The following is a 13,938-nucleotide window of genomic DNA, read 5'->3' as shown; positions in this document are numbered from 1 at the left end:
ACCCAGGGCATAATTCAGTGCCAAGGAAGTAATCTCTGATCTTTGGTTAGCAAACTGTGCAATACACAAGTCTTAGGATTAAAAAGAATGTTTCTAGGGCCTCTAGGCTTTGGTGAGTTACTTATAGTTCCATACATTTCCACCTACTTTGTGTTTTTCAAAGGGTGATATGAGGATTACATGACAAAATGCAGATAAAAACAAACAAATCCAACAAAAACTTAATATATATGTTAAAGTTGACCCTGTGAAATTATTTATGAATATGTGGTAAGGTTAATTCAGAAGTTTATTGATCAATATTTGTTGAAAGAGTAAATACACACAAGAAGATTAATGGGACTGAACCTTCCTGCAACTTATGTAAGGATACTAGACTTATGAGATTCAACATAGTGAGGAACTAGGATATATATTTTCACTGGGCAGGTGATGCATTATTTTTCACACTCATTCTTGTTTTACCTTTGTGAGAAAGAGCTACTTTTTTTTTTTTTTTTATCATGCCATGCAGCTTGAGGGATCTTAGTTCCCCCACAAAGTCCTGAGCAGTGGAAACACCAAGTCCTGACCACTGGACCACAAGGAATTCCCCTGAAAGACCTACTTTAAACTCTTATACTTTTGCTATCCTCAGTCACACAGAACATAAAATAAATTTTAGAAAGTAGTTGGGGAGGGGACCTTAAGGATGGCAGAGGAGTAAGACGTGGAGATCACCTTCCTCTCCACAAGTACATCAGAAATACAACTACATGTGGAACAACTCCTACAGAACATCTACTGAATGCTGGCAGAAGACCTCAGACTTCCCAAAAGGCAAGAAACTCCCCACATACCTAGCTAGGGCAAAAGAAAAAAGAGAGACAAAAGTATAGGGACAAGACCTGCACCTCTGGGAGGGAGCTGTGAAGGAGGAAAAGTTTCCACAAACTACAAAGCCCCTTCACTGGTGGAGAAAGGGAGTGGTGGGGGGGAGGCTTCGGAACCACAGAGGAGAGCACAACAATAGGGGTGCAGAGGGCAAAGTGGAGAGATTCCCGCACAGAGGATCAGGGCCTACCAGCACTCAACAGCCTGAGAGGCTTGTGTGCTCACTCGCCAGGGCAGGTGTGGGCTGGGAGTTGAGGCTCCGGATTCAGAGGTCAGATCCCAGGGAGAGGACTGGGGTTGGCTGCATGAACACAGCCTGAAGGGGGCTAGTGCACCACAGCTAGTCAGGAGGGAGTCTAGGAAAAAGTCTGGAACTGCCTAAGAGTCAAGAGACCATTGTTTCAGGGTGCACAAGGAGAGAGGATTCAGTGCACTACCTAAATGAGCTCCAGAAATGGGCACGAGCTGCGGCTTTCAATGCAGATACCAGAGACGGGCATGAGACGCTAAGGCTGCTGCTGCAGCCACCAGGAAGCCTGTGTGCAAGCACAGGTCACTATCCACACTTCCCCTCCCAGGAGACTGTGCAGCCCGCCACTGCCAGGGTCCCGTGATCCAGGGACAACTTCCCTGGGAGAACACATGGTGCGCCTCAGGCTGTTGCAACATTACACTGGCCTCTGCTGTCGCAGGCCCGCCCTGCATTCTGTAGCCCTCCCTCCCACTGGCCTGAGTGAGGCAGAGCCCCAGAATCAGCTGCTACTTTAACCCCATCCTGTCTGAACGAAGAACAGATGCCCTCAGGCAGCCTACAGTCAGAGGCGGGGCCAAATCCAAGGTTGAACCCCAGGATCTGTGTGAACAAAGAAGAGAAAGGGGAATTTCTCCCAGCAGCCTCTGGAGCAGCAGATTAAATCTCCACAATCAACTTGATGTACCCTGTATCTCTGGAATACCTGAATAGACAATGAATCATCCCAAAGTTGAGGAGCTGGACTTTGGGAGCAACTGTAGACTTGGATTTAGCTTCCTGCATCTAATTTATTTCTGGTTTTATGTTCATCTTGGTTAAATAATTAGACTTTATTGTAATTGGTAGATTTGTTTATTGATTTGGTTGCTCTCTTCCTTTTAAAAAAAAAAATATATATACATATTTTCCTTTTTCTCTTTTTGTGAATGTGTATGTGTAAACTTCTTTGTGTGATTTTGCCTGTTTAGCTTTGCTTTTACCATTTGTCCTAGGGTTCTGTCTCTCTGTTTTTTGTTTTTGTTTTTTTTAGTATACTTTTTGCACTTGTTATCATTGGTGGATTTGCTTTTCGGTTTGGTTGCTCTCTTTTTTCTTTCTTTCTTTCTTTTTTTTATTACATTTTAATTTTTTAATTTTTAATATTTTTTATTTTTCATTTTAATAACTTTATTTTAGTTTAGTTTTTCTTTCTTTCTTTTTTTCTCCCTTTTCTTCTGAGCCGTGTGGCTGACAGGGTCTTTGTGCTCTGGCAGGGTGTCAAGCCTGTGCTCTGAGGTGGGAGAGCCAAGTTCAGACACTGGTCGACCAGCGAACTCCTGACTCCAAGTAATATCATGGCAAAAGCTCACCCAGAGATCTCCATCTCAATGCTAAGACCGAGCTCTACTCAATGACCAGCAAGCTATAGTGCTGGCCACCCTATGCCAAAAAACTAGCAAGACAGGAACACAACACCACCCATTAGCAGAGAGGCTGCCTAAAATCATAACAAGGCCACAGACACCATAAAACAAATCACCGGATGTGGTCCTGCACACCAGAAAGACAAGATCCAGCCTCATCCAGCAGAACACAGGAACCAGTCCCCTCCACCAGGAAGCCTACCTAGCCCACTGAACCAACCTTAGCCACTGGGGGCAGACACCAAAAACAACAGGAACTACAAACCTGCAGCCTGCGAAAAGGAGACCCCAAACACAGTAAGTTAAGAATAATGAAAAGACAGAGAAACACACAGCAGATTAAAGAGCAAGGTAAAAACCCACCAGACCAAACAATTGAAGAGGAAATAAGCAGTCTACCTGAAAAAGAATTCAGAGTAATGATAGTAAACATGATCGAAAATCTTGGAAAAAGAATGGACAAAATACAAGAAACGTTTAACAAGGACCTAGAAGAACAAAAGAGCAAACACACAATGATGAAAAATAAAATAAATAAAATTTAAAATTCTCTAGAAGGAATCAATAGCAGAAGAACTGAAGCAGAAGAATGGTTAAGTGGCCTGGAAGATAAAATATTGGAAATAACTACTGCAGAGCAGAATAAAGAAAAAAGAATGAAAAGAATTGAGGACAGTCTCCGAGACCTCTGGGACAACATTAAACACACCAACATTCAAATTATAGGGGTCCAAGGAGAAGAAGAGAAAAAAAAAGAGACTGAGAAAATATTTGAAGAGAATATAGTTGAAAACTTCCCTAAACTGGAAAAGGAAATAGTCAATCAAGTCCAGGAAGCACAGAGAGTACTATACAGGATAAATCCAAGGAAAAAAACAAGACACATATTAAACAAACTATCAAAAATTAAATAAAAAGAAGAAATATTAAAAGCAGCAAGGGAAAAACAACAAATAACATACAAGGAAATCCCCATAAGGTTAACAGCTGATCTTTCAGCAGAAACTATGCAAACCAGAAGGAAGTGGCAGGACATACTTAAAGTGATGAAAGGGAAAAAGATACAACCAAGATTACTCTACCCAGCAAGGATCTCATTCAGATCTGAATGAGAAATTAAAACCTTTACAGAAAAACAAAAGCTAAGAGAATTCAGCACCAACAAACCAGCTATGCAACAAATGCTGAAGGAACTTCTCTAGGCAGGAAAAACAAGAGAAGGAAAAGACCTACAATAACAAACCCAAAACAATTCAGAAAATGGTAAGAGGAACATACACATTGATAACTACTTAAATGTAAATGGATTAAATGCTCCAACCAAAAGACATAGACTGGCCGAATGGATACAAAAACAAGACCCATATATATGCTGTCTACAACAGACCCACTTCAGACCTAGGGACACATACAGAAAAAGTGAGGGGATGGAAAAAATATACCATGCAAGTGGAAATCAAAATAAAGCTGGAGTAGCAGTTCTCATATCAGACAAAATAGACTTTAAAATAAAGACTATTACAAGAGACAAAGAAGGACACTACATAATGATCGAGGGATCAATACAAGAAGAAGATATAACATTTGTAAATATTTATGCACCCAACATAGGAGCATTTCAATACATAAGGCAAATAAATGTTAACAGCCCTAAAAGGGGAAATCGACAGTAACATAATATTAGTAGGGGACTTTAACACCCCACTTTCACCAATGGACAGATCATCCAAAATGAAAATAAATAAGGAAACAAAAGCTTTAAGTGACACTTTAAACGAGATGGACTTAATCGATATTTATAGGACATTCCATCCCCAAACAACAGAACACACTTTCTTCTCTAGTGCTCATGGAACATTTTCCAGGATAGATCATATATTGGGTCACTAATTAAATCTTGGTAAATTTAAGAGAATTGAAATCTTATCAGAATCTTTTCTGAACACAATGCTATGAGCCTGGATATCAATTACAGGAAAAAAAAAACTAAAAAATACAAACACATGGAGGATAAGCAATACAATACTAAATACACAAGAGATCACTGATGAAATCAAAGAGGAAATTAAAAAATACTTAGAAACAAATGATAAGGAAAACACAATGATCCAAAACCTTTGGGATGCAGCAAAAACAGTTCTAAGAGGGAAGTTTATAGCAATCCTACCTCAGGAAACAAGAAACATCTCAAATAAGCAACTTCATCTTACACCCAAAGGAATTAGAGAAAGAAGAACAAAGAAAACCCTAAAATTAGCAAAAGGAAAGAAATCATAAAGACTAGAAGAGAAATAAATGAAAAAGAAATGAAGGAAACAATAGCAAAGATCTATAAAACTAAAAGCTGGTTCTTTGAGAAGATAAACAAAATTGATAAACCATTAGCCAGACCCATCAAGAAAAAAAGGGAGAAAATTCAAAGCAATACAATAAGAAATGAAATAGGAGAAGTAACACCTGAGACTGCAGAAATACAAATGATCATGAGAGATTACTACAAGCAAGTGTATGGCAATAAAATGGACAACCTGGAAGAAATGGACACATTCTTAGAAAAGCACAACCTTCCAAGACTGAACCAGCAAGAAATAGAAAATATAAACAGATCAATCACAAGCACTGAAATTGAGACTGTGTCTAAAAATCTTCCAACAAACAAAAGCCCAGGACCAGATGGCTTCACAGGTGAGTTCTATCAAACATTTAGAGACGAGCTAACACCTATCCTTCTCAAACTCTTCCAAAATATAGAAGAGGGAGGAACACTCCCAAACTCATTCTATGAGGCCACCATCACCCTGATACCAAAACCAGACAAAGATGTCACAAAGAAAGAAAACTACAGGCCAATATCACTGATGAACATAGATGCAAAAATCCTTAACAAAATATTAGCAAACAGAATCCAACAGCAGATTAAAATGTTCATACACCATGGTCAAGTGGGGTTTATCCCAGGAATGCAAGGATTCTTCAATATACACAAATCAATCAATGTGATAAACCATATTAACAAATTGAAGGAGAAAAAACATATGATCATCTCAATAGATGCAGAAAAACCTTTCGACAAGATTCGACACCAACTTATGCTAAAAAACCTCCAGTAAGTAGACATAGAGGGAACTTACCTCAACATAATAAAGGCCATACATTACAAAACCACAGCCAACATCGTTCTCAATGGTGAAAAACTGAAACCATTTCCACTAAGATCAGGAACAAGACAAGGTTGTCCAATCTCACCACTATTATTCAACATAATTTTGGAAGTTTAAGCCACAGCAATCAGAGAAGAAAAAGAAATAAATGGAATCCAAATCGGAAAGGAAGAAGTAAAGCTGCCACTGTTTGCAAATGACATGATACTATACCTAGAGAATCCTAAAGATGCTACCAGAAGACTACTAGAGCTGATCAAAGAATTTAGGAAAGTAGCAGGATACAAAATTAATGCAAAGAAATCTCTGGCATTCCTATACACTAATGATGAAAAATCTGAAAGAGAAATTAAGGAAACACTCACATTTACCATTGCAACAAGAAGAATAAAATACTTATGAATAAACCTACCTAAGGAGACAAAAGACCTGTATGCAGAAAACTATTACACTGATCAAAGAAGTTAAAGATGATACAAACAGATGGAGAGATATACCATGTTCTTGGATAGGAAGAATCAACATTGTGAAAATGACTATACTATCTAAGCAGTTTACAGATTCAATGCAATCTCTATCAAACTACCAATGGCATTTTTCACAGAACTAGAACAAAAAATTTTACAATTTGTATGGAAACACAAAAGACTCCAAATAACCAAAACAATCTTGAGAAAGAAAACCGGAGCTGGAGGAATCAGGATCCTGCACTTCAGACAATACTACAAAGCTACAGTAATCAAGACATTATGGTACTTGCACAAAAACAGAAATATAGACCAATGGAACAGGATAGAAAGCACAGAGATAAACCCATGCACATATAGTCACCTTATTTTTGATAAAGGAGGCAAGAATATACAGTGGAGAAAAGACAGCCTCTTCAACAATTGGTGCTGGGAAAACTGGGCAGCTACATTTAAAAGAATGAAATTAGAACACTCCCTAACACCATACACAAAAATAAACTCAAAATGGATTAAAGACCTATTAAGGCCAGACACTATAAAACTCTTAGAGGAAAACATAAGCAGAACTCTCTATGACATAAATCACAGCAAGATCCTTTTTGACCCACCTCCTAGAGAAATGGAAATTAAAACAAAAATTTAAAAAATGAGACCTAATGAAACTTGAAAGCTTTTGCACAGCAAAGGAAACCATAAACAAGACCAAAAGACAACCCTCAGAATGGGAGAAAATATTTGCAAATGAAGCAACTGACAAAGGATTAATCTCCAAAATTTACAAGCAGCTCATGCAGCCCAATATCAAAAAACAAACAACCCAATCAAAAAATGGGCAGAAGACCTAAATAGACATTTCTCCAAAGAAGATATACAGATTGCCAAGAAACATATGAAAGGATGCTCAACATCCCTAATCATTAGACAAATGCAAATCAAAACTACAATGAGGTATCACCTTACAGCACTCAGAATGGCCATCATCAAAAATTTACAAACAATCAATGCTAGAGAGGGTGTGGAGAAAAGGGAACCCTCTTGCACTGTTGGTGGGAATGTAAGCTGATACAGCCACTATGGAGAACAGTATGGAGGTTCCTTAAAAAACTAAATATTGAACTACCATATGACCCAGCAATCCCACTACTGGGCATATACCCTGAGAAAACCATAATTCAAAAAGAGTCATGTACCACAAAGTTCATTGCAGCTCTATGTACAATAACCAGGACATGGAAGCAACCTAAGTGTCCATCGACAGATGAATGGATAAAGAAGATGTGGCACATATATACAATGGAATATTACTCAGCCATAAAAGAAATGAAATTGAGTTTTTTTGTAGTGCGGTGGATGGACCTAGAGTCTGTCATACAGAGTGAAGTAAGTCAGAAAGAGAAAAACAAATACTGTATGCTAACGCATATATACGGAAACAAAACAAACAAACAAAAAATGTTCTGATGAACCTAGGGGCAGGACAGGAATAAAAACACAGATGTAGAGAATACCTCTGAGGACACGGGGAGGGGAAGGGTAAATTGGGACCAAGTGAGAGAGTGGTATGGACATATATACACTACCGAATATAAAACAGATAGCTAGTGGGAAGCAGCCACATAGCACAGGGTGATCAACCTGGTGCTCTGTGACTACCTAGAGGGGTGGGCTGCAGAAGATGGGAGGGAGACACAAGAGGGAGGAGATATGGGGATATATATCTTTATGTATAGCTGATTCACTTTGTTATAAAGCAGAATCTAACACACCATTGTAAAGCAATTATGCTCCAATAAAGACGTTAAAAACAAAAAAAGTAGTTGTGGAAAATTATTTGTAATCTCGAGCTAATCATGGTTTGAGTCATTTAGCTTAAATATCTTTTCAGAAAGTCAAAGATCAAAAATATGTAAAACAAAATGAGGCCTATTATCAATCTGAATCTAGGGTGTAGACATGTTAAAATAACAGATAACTAACCAAATTTTAAATACATAATGTTAAAGGAAGAGTTTAAACCAATCACGAGGAGGCAGGCCTGTGTAAGTAAATGCCACAAATTGAAGTTTAAGAATCAGTGAAGTTCAAGAATAAAGCTGCTATCAAGGGGAAATACAGTATGCTACAAAGAGATATTCTCAATTAAGCAGTTCTGAAATAGAGACACATGTTTAAGGATGTCAATGTCAGGAAAGATGTGGGCTCCTTAAATTCCAATTTGCCTATTTATATTGGTAAACTCAGTCATGTTTGTAGTTTCAATTATTGTTTATAATTATTTATTCAATTTCTTTGATAGATATAGGCCTATTCAGATAGTCTATTTGTTTCTTGTGTGACTTTTAGCAAATTGTGTCTTCAAGGAATTGGTCCATATCATCTAGGTTATAAAATGTGTGCTCTCTCTCTTTCTTAGCTTCTCCTTCAGTTATTCTTACAAGGCCTCTTGGTTTCTAAATCCATCTGCTATTATAAATTGTTATCCTTATATAGACTTTAAGTCAACTCTAAATTCTTCTTACTATGCAATAATGTGTGTGAAAAAATAAACATATTTTTATATTTAATTATACTTATAATTTATAATTATGTATGAATATACATACATATATTGATTGGTAGATTATTTATACTGAGGGAAAAAAGTGTGTGAAAAGAGGAGTTGCCTCTTCTCTGCCCAACAATGCAGTCATTGCTGTGGGGAAATGAATATAAGGGGGTATAATAGAATTGAAGTGGAGACCACAAGAATAAACACAGAAACACTTCATAGGATGATATTCAAAATGAAGCTAGCCAATATGTTTTGAGGAAATGTGGCTTGAGTCAGGCATGAAGAAACTCATAGATGAGTAAAAATTAGAATTCTTAGATTAAAATACAAGCATGGAGAAGGGGGTGGTCAAGATGGCAGAGTAGAAAGACCCTGAGCTCACCTACCCCCATGAATACAGCAAAACTAGAACTACATATAGAAAGTAACACTCACTAAGAATGATGTGAAGACTGGTGGAATAGCTCTTCTATAATGAAGGCTATAAAGAAAGAACCACATGGAGCCTGGTCAGATGGGAGGAGAAGCAATCTTGTTGGGACCCACACCCCTAGAAGGAGAAGGAGATATCACAGGATCAGGGGTCCTCCTTAAGGAGAGAGGAATTTGAGCCCCATATTAGGCACTCCAGCCCTTGGATTTGACACTGGGAAGATGAGTCCCCTTAGTTGATTTGAAAATCAGCTGGGCTATTGGAGGTTGTAAAAAACTGAGACTCTGCTCTTGAACAGCATAGCACAGACTTGCTTGCTCCCAGTCCCAGTACAGAGGCAGTAAATTGAAAATTGCCTGTTGTTCTGACAGGCCTGCCAGGACCACTCCAGTGCTCCCCAGCCCACACCTGACTCCTACTCCAGCCCTTCCTGCTCCAACACTGCTCCTTGCTAAGATGGAGACCACCATTGCCAACACATACCTGTGCACAGGGTGAGGAGCGGAGCCAGCTTGGGTCCAGTCCTGCCTCTAGCTATGGCAGAGTCCACCATCACTATTGCATGTAAACGTGTACATGTTTCTGGAGAAAACAAACAAACAAAACAAATAGCTTAGAAGTGCAACTCAAATGCCTGGGGCTCCAACCCCACCTTTAACCAAAGTGCATGCAGCACACTGGAGAAAAAGTGTAGCCAGTTCAGAAGTGCAGTCCCAAGCCCCTGGACTCTTGAAATGACCTGAACCAATCTGCCATCACTCCAGGGAGAAGCCTTACACCTTCAGGGCTCCTGCTCCAGCCACTTGGGCCCCAGCCCCATCTTGATAGAGTGGTGATAACCATTGAGCCTAAGAGAGACCCTGGCTGGTACCTGGCTCTTGCTCTAGCTCCTCCCACTACATCCTTAACTCCCATTTAGGCAAAGGCTGCCAGTGCACACCAAGAAAACATGCAACCAGTGCTCACTTCAGATCCAGCTCTCCTATCAAAGTCACTGAGCACACGGATTGCATAGGGATGCCTCCACGCAAGGATATGTCTTTTAGACAAAGATAGGTAACTCTCACCTAATTTCATAGAGGCACACAAAGAAAGTAAAAAAAAAAAAAAAGAGAGAGAGAAGACAGAGACAGAGGAATATGTTTCAAATGAAAGAACACAAAAAAAGAGAAATAAAAAACCTAATGAAACAGAGATAAATAATGTAACAAAGATTTCAAAGCAATAGTAATAAAAAATGCTAACTGAACTTAGGAATGGAATAGATGAAAACAGAGAAAACTTCAACAAAGAACTAGAAAATATAAAAAAGAACCAGTCAGAGATGAAGAATACAATAACTGGAATGAAAAATACTCTAGGAAGAATTAACAGCAGCTTAGGTGATACAGAAAAATGCATAAGTAACCTGAAAGATACACTAGTGGAAATCATCCAACCAGAACAACAGAAAGAAAACAATTAAATGAGGATAGTTTAAGGGACATCTGAGACATCGTCACGTGTACTAACATGTGCATTATAGGGGTCACAGAAGGAGAAGACAGCGAGAAAGAGGCATAAAATATATTTGATGAAATTATGACTCAAAGCATTCCTAACCAGAAAAGGAAATAAATATGCAGGTTCAGGAAGCACAGAGAGTTCCAAACAAGATGAATCTGAAGAGAACCACACCAAAACATATCATAATTAAAATGGCAAAAGCTAAAGATAAAGAGAATTTTAAAAGCAGGAAGAGAGGAACAAAGAATCACAACAAGGGAACTCCCATAAGGCTCTCAGCTGATTTTTCAGTAGAAACTTTGCAGACCAGAAGGATGTGGCATGATATATTTAAAGTTCTCAATGGAATAACCTACAAAAAAGTATACTCTACTAGCAAGTTTATCATTCAGAATTGATGAAAATGTTTCCCTGACAAACAAAAACTAAGAGTTCATCATCACTGAACCAAACTTACAAGAAATTTTAAACGGGTTTCTTTCAGTGAAAAAGAAAAGACTTTAACAAAAAATAAGAAAGTATAAGGAAGGGGAAAGTCTCACTGGTAAAGGCAAATATAAAGGCAGTGGATCAACAACTTAAATAAGCTACTGAAAATGTTAAAAGACAAAAATTGTAAAATCAATAATAATTACAATACACAGTTAAGGCATAGACATGAAAATGTAAAATATGACATCAAAAACACAAAACGTGTGCATGAGTGAAAAATTTAGATCTTTCAGAATATGTTTGTACTTAAATTACTATCAGTGTAAACAAGTAGCTATTGTTATATGTCAACATATATAAATCCCATGGTAACCACAAATCAAAACCTACAATAGATACATGAAAGCAAGAAAGAAAGGAACACAAGCATACCACTAAAGAAAATCATAAAACCACAAGGGAAGAAACAAAAAGAAGAAAAGAACAGAGAAGAACTACAAAAATAACCATAAAACAAGTAATAAAATGGCAAGAAGTACATACCAATCACTTTAAATGTCAATGAAATAAATGCTCCAAGCAAAAGACATAGGGTGGCTAATTGAATAAAAAACAAGACTCATCTATACACTGCCTACAAGAGACTCATTTCAGAGCTAAAGACACACACAGATGGAAAGTGAAGGGATAGAAAGGGCTATTCCATGCAAATGGAAACAAAAAGAAAGCTGGGGTAGCAATACTCAGATTAGACAAATGATATTTTATAACAAAGTCTATAATAAAATACTAATAAGGACATTATGTAATGATAAAGATATCAATCCAAGAAGAGGTAATAATATTTGTAAACATATATTCATCTATTATAGGAGTGACTAAATATATAAAACAAATATCAAGAGACATAAAGGAAAAAAAAATAGTAACACAGTAAGAGACTTTAACACTCCACTTACTTCACTAGATAGATCATCCAGACAGAAAATCAGAGACAGTGATCTTAAATGATACATCATACCAGCTTGATTTAAATGATATATACAGGACATTCCATCTGCATAGCAGCAGAATGCAGTCTTTTTAAGTGCACATGGAGTTTTCTAAGGGTAGATCACATGCTAGGCACAAAACAAATTTCAATAAATATAAGAAGATTAAAATTATATCAAGCACCTTTTCTGATACAATGGTATGAAACTAAAAAATAAATTATAGAAGACAAATGGAAAAAAAAAAACCCAAACACATAGATAATAAACAGCTTGCAAGTGAAATACCAATGGGTTAATGAAGAAATCAAATAGGAAATCAGAAAATACCATGAGATGAATGAAAATAGAAACACAAATTTACAAAATCTATGGGACACAGCAATAGCAGTTCTAAAAGGGAAGTTTACAGCAACACAGGCCTACCTCAACAAACAAGAAAAATTGCAAATAAGCAACCTAACTTTCCACCTAAATGAATTAGAGAAATTATGATAAGAGCTCAAACATAGCTGAAGGGAGGAAATAAAAAGATCAGAGTGGAAATAACTAAAATGGTAACCCCCTCCCCAAAAAAGAAAAGATCAATGAAACTAAGACTTGGTTTTTTGAAAAGATAAACAAAAGTGACAAACCTATAGCCAGGCTCATTAAAAAAGAGACAGAGAGGGTCCACATGAACAAACTTGAAAATGGAAGTGGTGAAGTTACAACTGATACCACAAAATATATAAGAAACTCAAAAAACTCAGTATCAAAAAAACAAACAATCAGATTTAAAAATGGGCATTTTTCCAAGGAAGATAGACAGGTGGCCAACAGACACATAAAAAGATGCTCAACATCACTAATTATCAAGGAAATGTAAATCAAAACCACAATGAGATATCACCTCATACCTGTCAGAATGGCTATCATCCAAAAAATGAAGTAACAAATATTGGTGAGGATGAGGAGAAAATGGAACCCTAGTATACTCTTGGTGAGAATGTGAGTTGGAGCAGCTACTATGGAAAACTGTATGGAGGTTCTGAAAAAACCAAAAAATAGAACTACCATATGGTCCAGGAATTCCATTTCTTTGTATATATCTGAAGAAAATGCAAACACTAATTTGAAAAGATATATGCACCCCAATGTTCATAGGGGACTTTATTTACAATAACCAAGCTATGAAAGCAACTTAATTATCCAGAAACAGATGAATGGAGAGGAAAAAAAAAAAAAAAAAAAATATATATATATATATATATATACATATACATATACATATACACACACACACATATATATATGTGTGTATATATCTATATATGTGTATATATATATTTATATTTATATATATTATAACTCAGTCATAGAAAAGAATTAAACTTTTGCCATTTGCAGCAACATGGATGGACATGGAGGGTATTATGCTTAGTGAAATAAGTTAGACAGAGAAAGACAAATATGTGTATGTTTTCACTTTTATGTGGTATCTAAAAAATAAAACAAATAAATGAATATAACAAAACAGAAACAGACTCACAGATACAAACTAGCAGTTACCAGCAGGGAGCAGGTGGAGGGATGGCAAGGTAGGTGAAGGGGATTAAGAGATACAAACTATTAAGTATAAAATAAATAAGATACAAGGATGTAATGTACAATGCAGGGAATACAGATATTATTTATGATAATTTTTTATGAAGTATAATCTATAAAAACATTGAATCCCTATGCTATACACTTGAACCTAGTATAATCTTGTAAGTCAAATATAATAATTATAAAATGGAAAACAATGAAAATTAAAAAATTAAAAAATGCAAATATAGAGATGACTAGAATATGTCCAGAGAGTAAGAAGTAGAGTTAGATT

Source organism: Eschrichtius robustus, chromosome 15, assembly GCF_028021215.1.
Source record: "Eschrichtius robustus isolate mEscRob2 chromosome 15, mEscRob2.pri, whole genome shotgun sequence".
Taxonomy (NCBI): Eukaryota; Metazoa; Chordata; class Mammalia; order Artiodactyla; family Eschrichtiidae; genus Eschrichtius; species Eschrichtius robustus.
The sequence above is the reverse complement of the archived record's forward strand: the minus strand, read 5'-3'. Positions refer to the sequence as shown.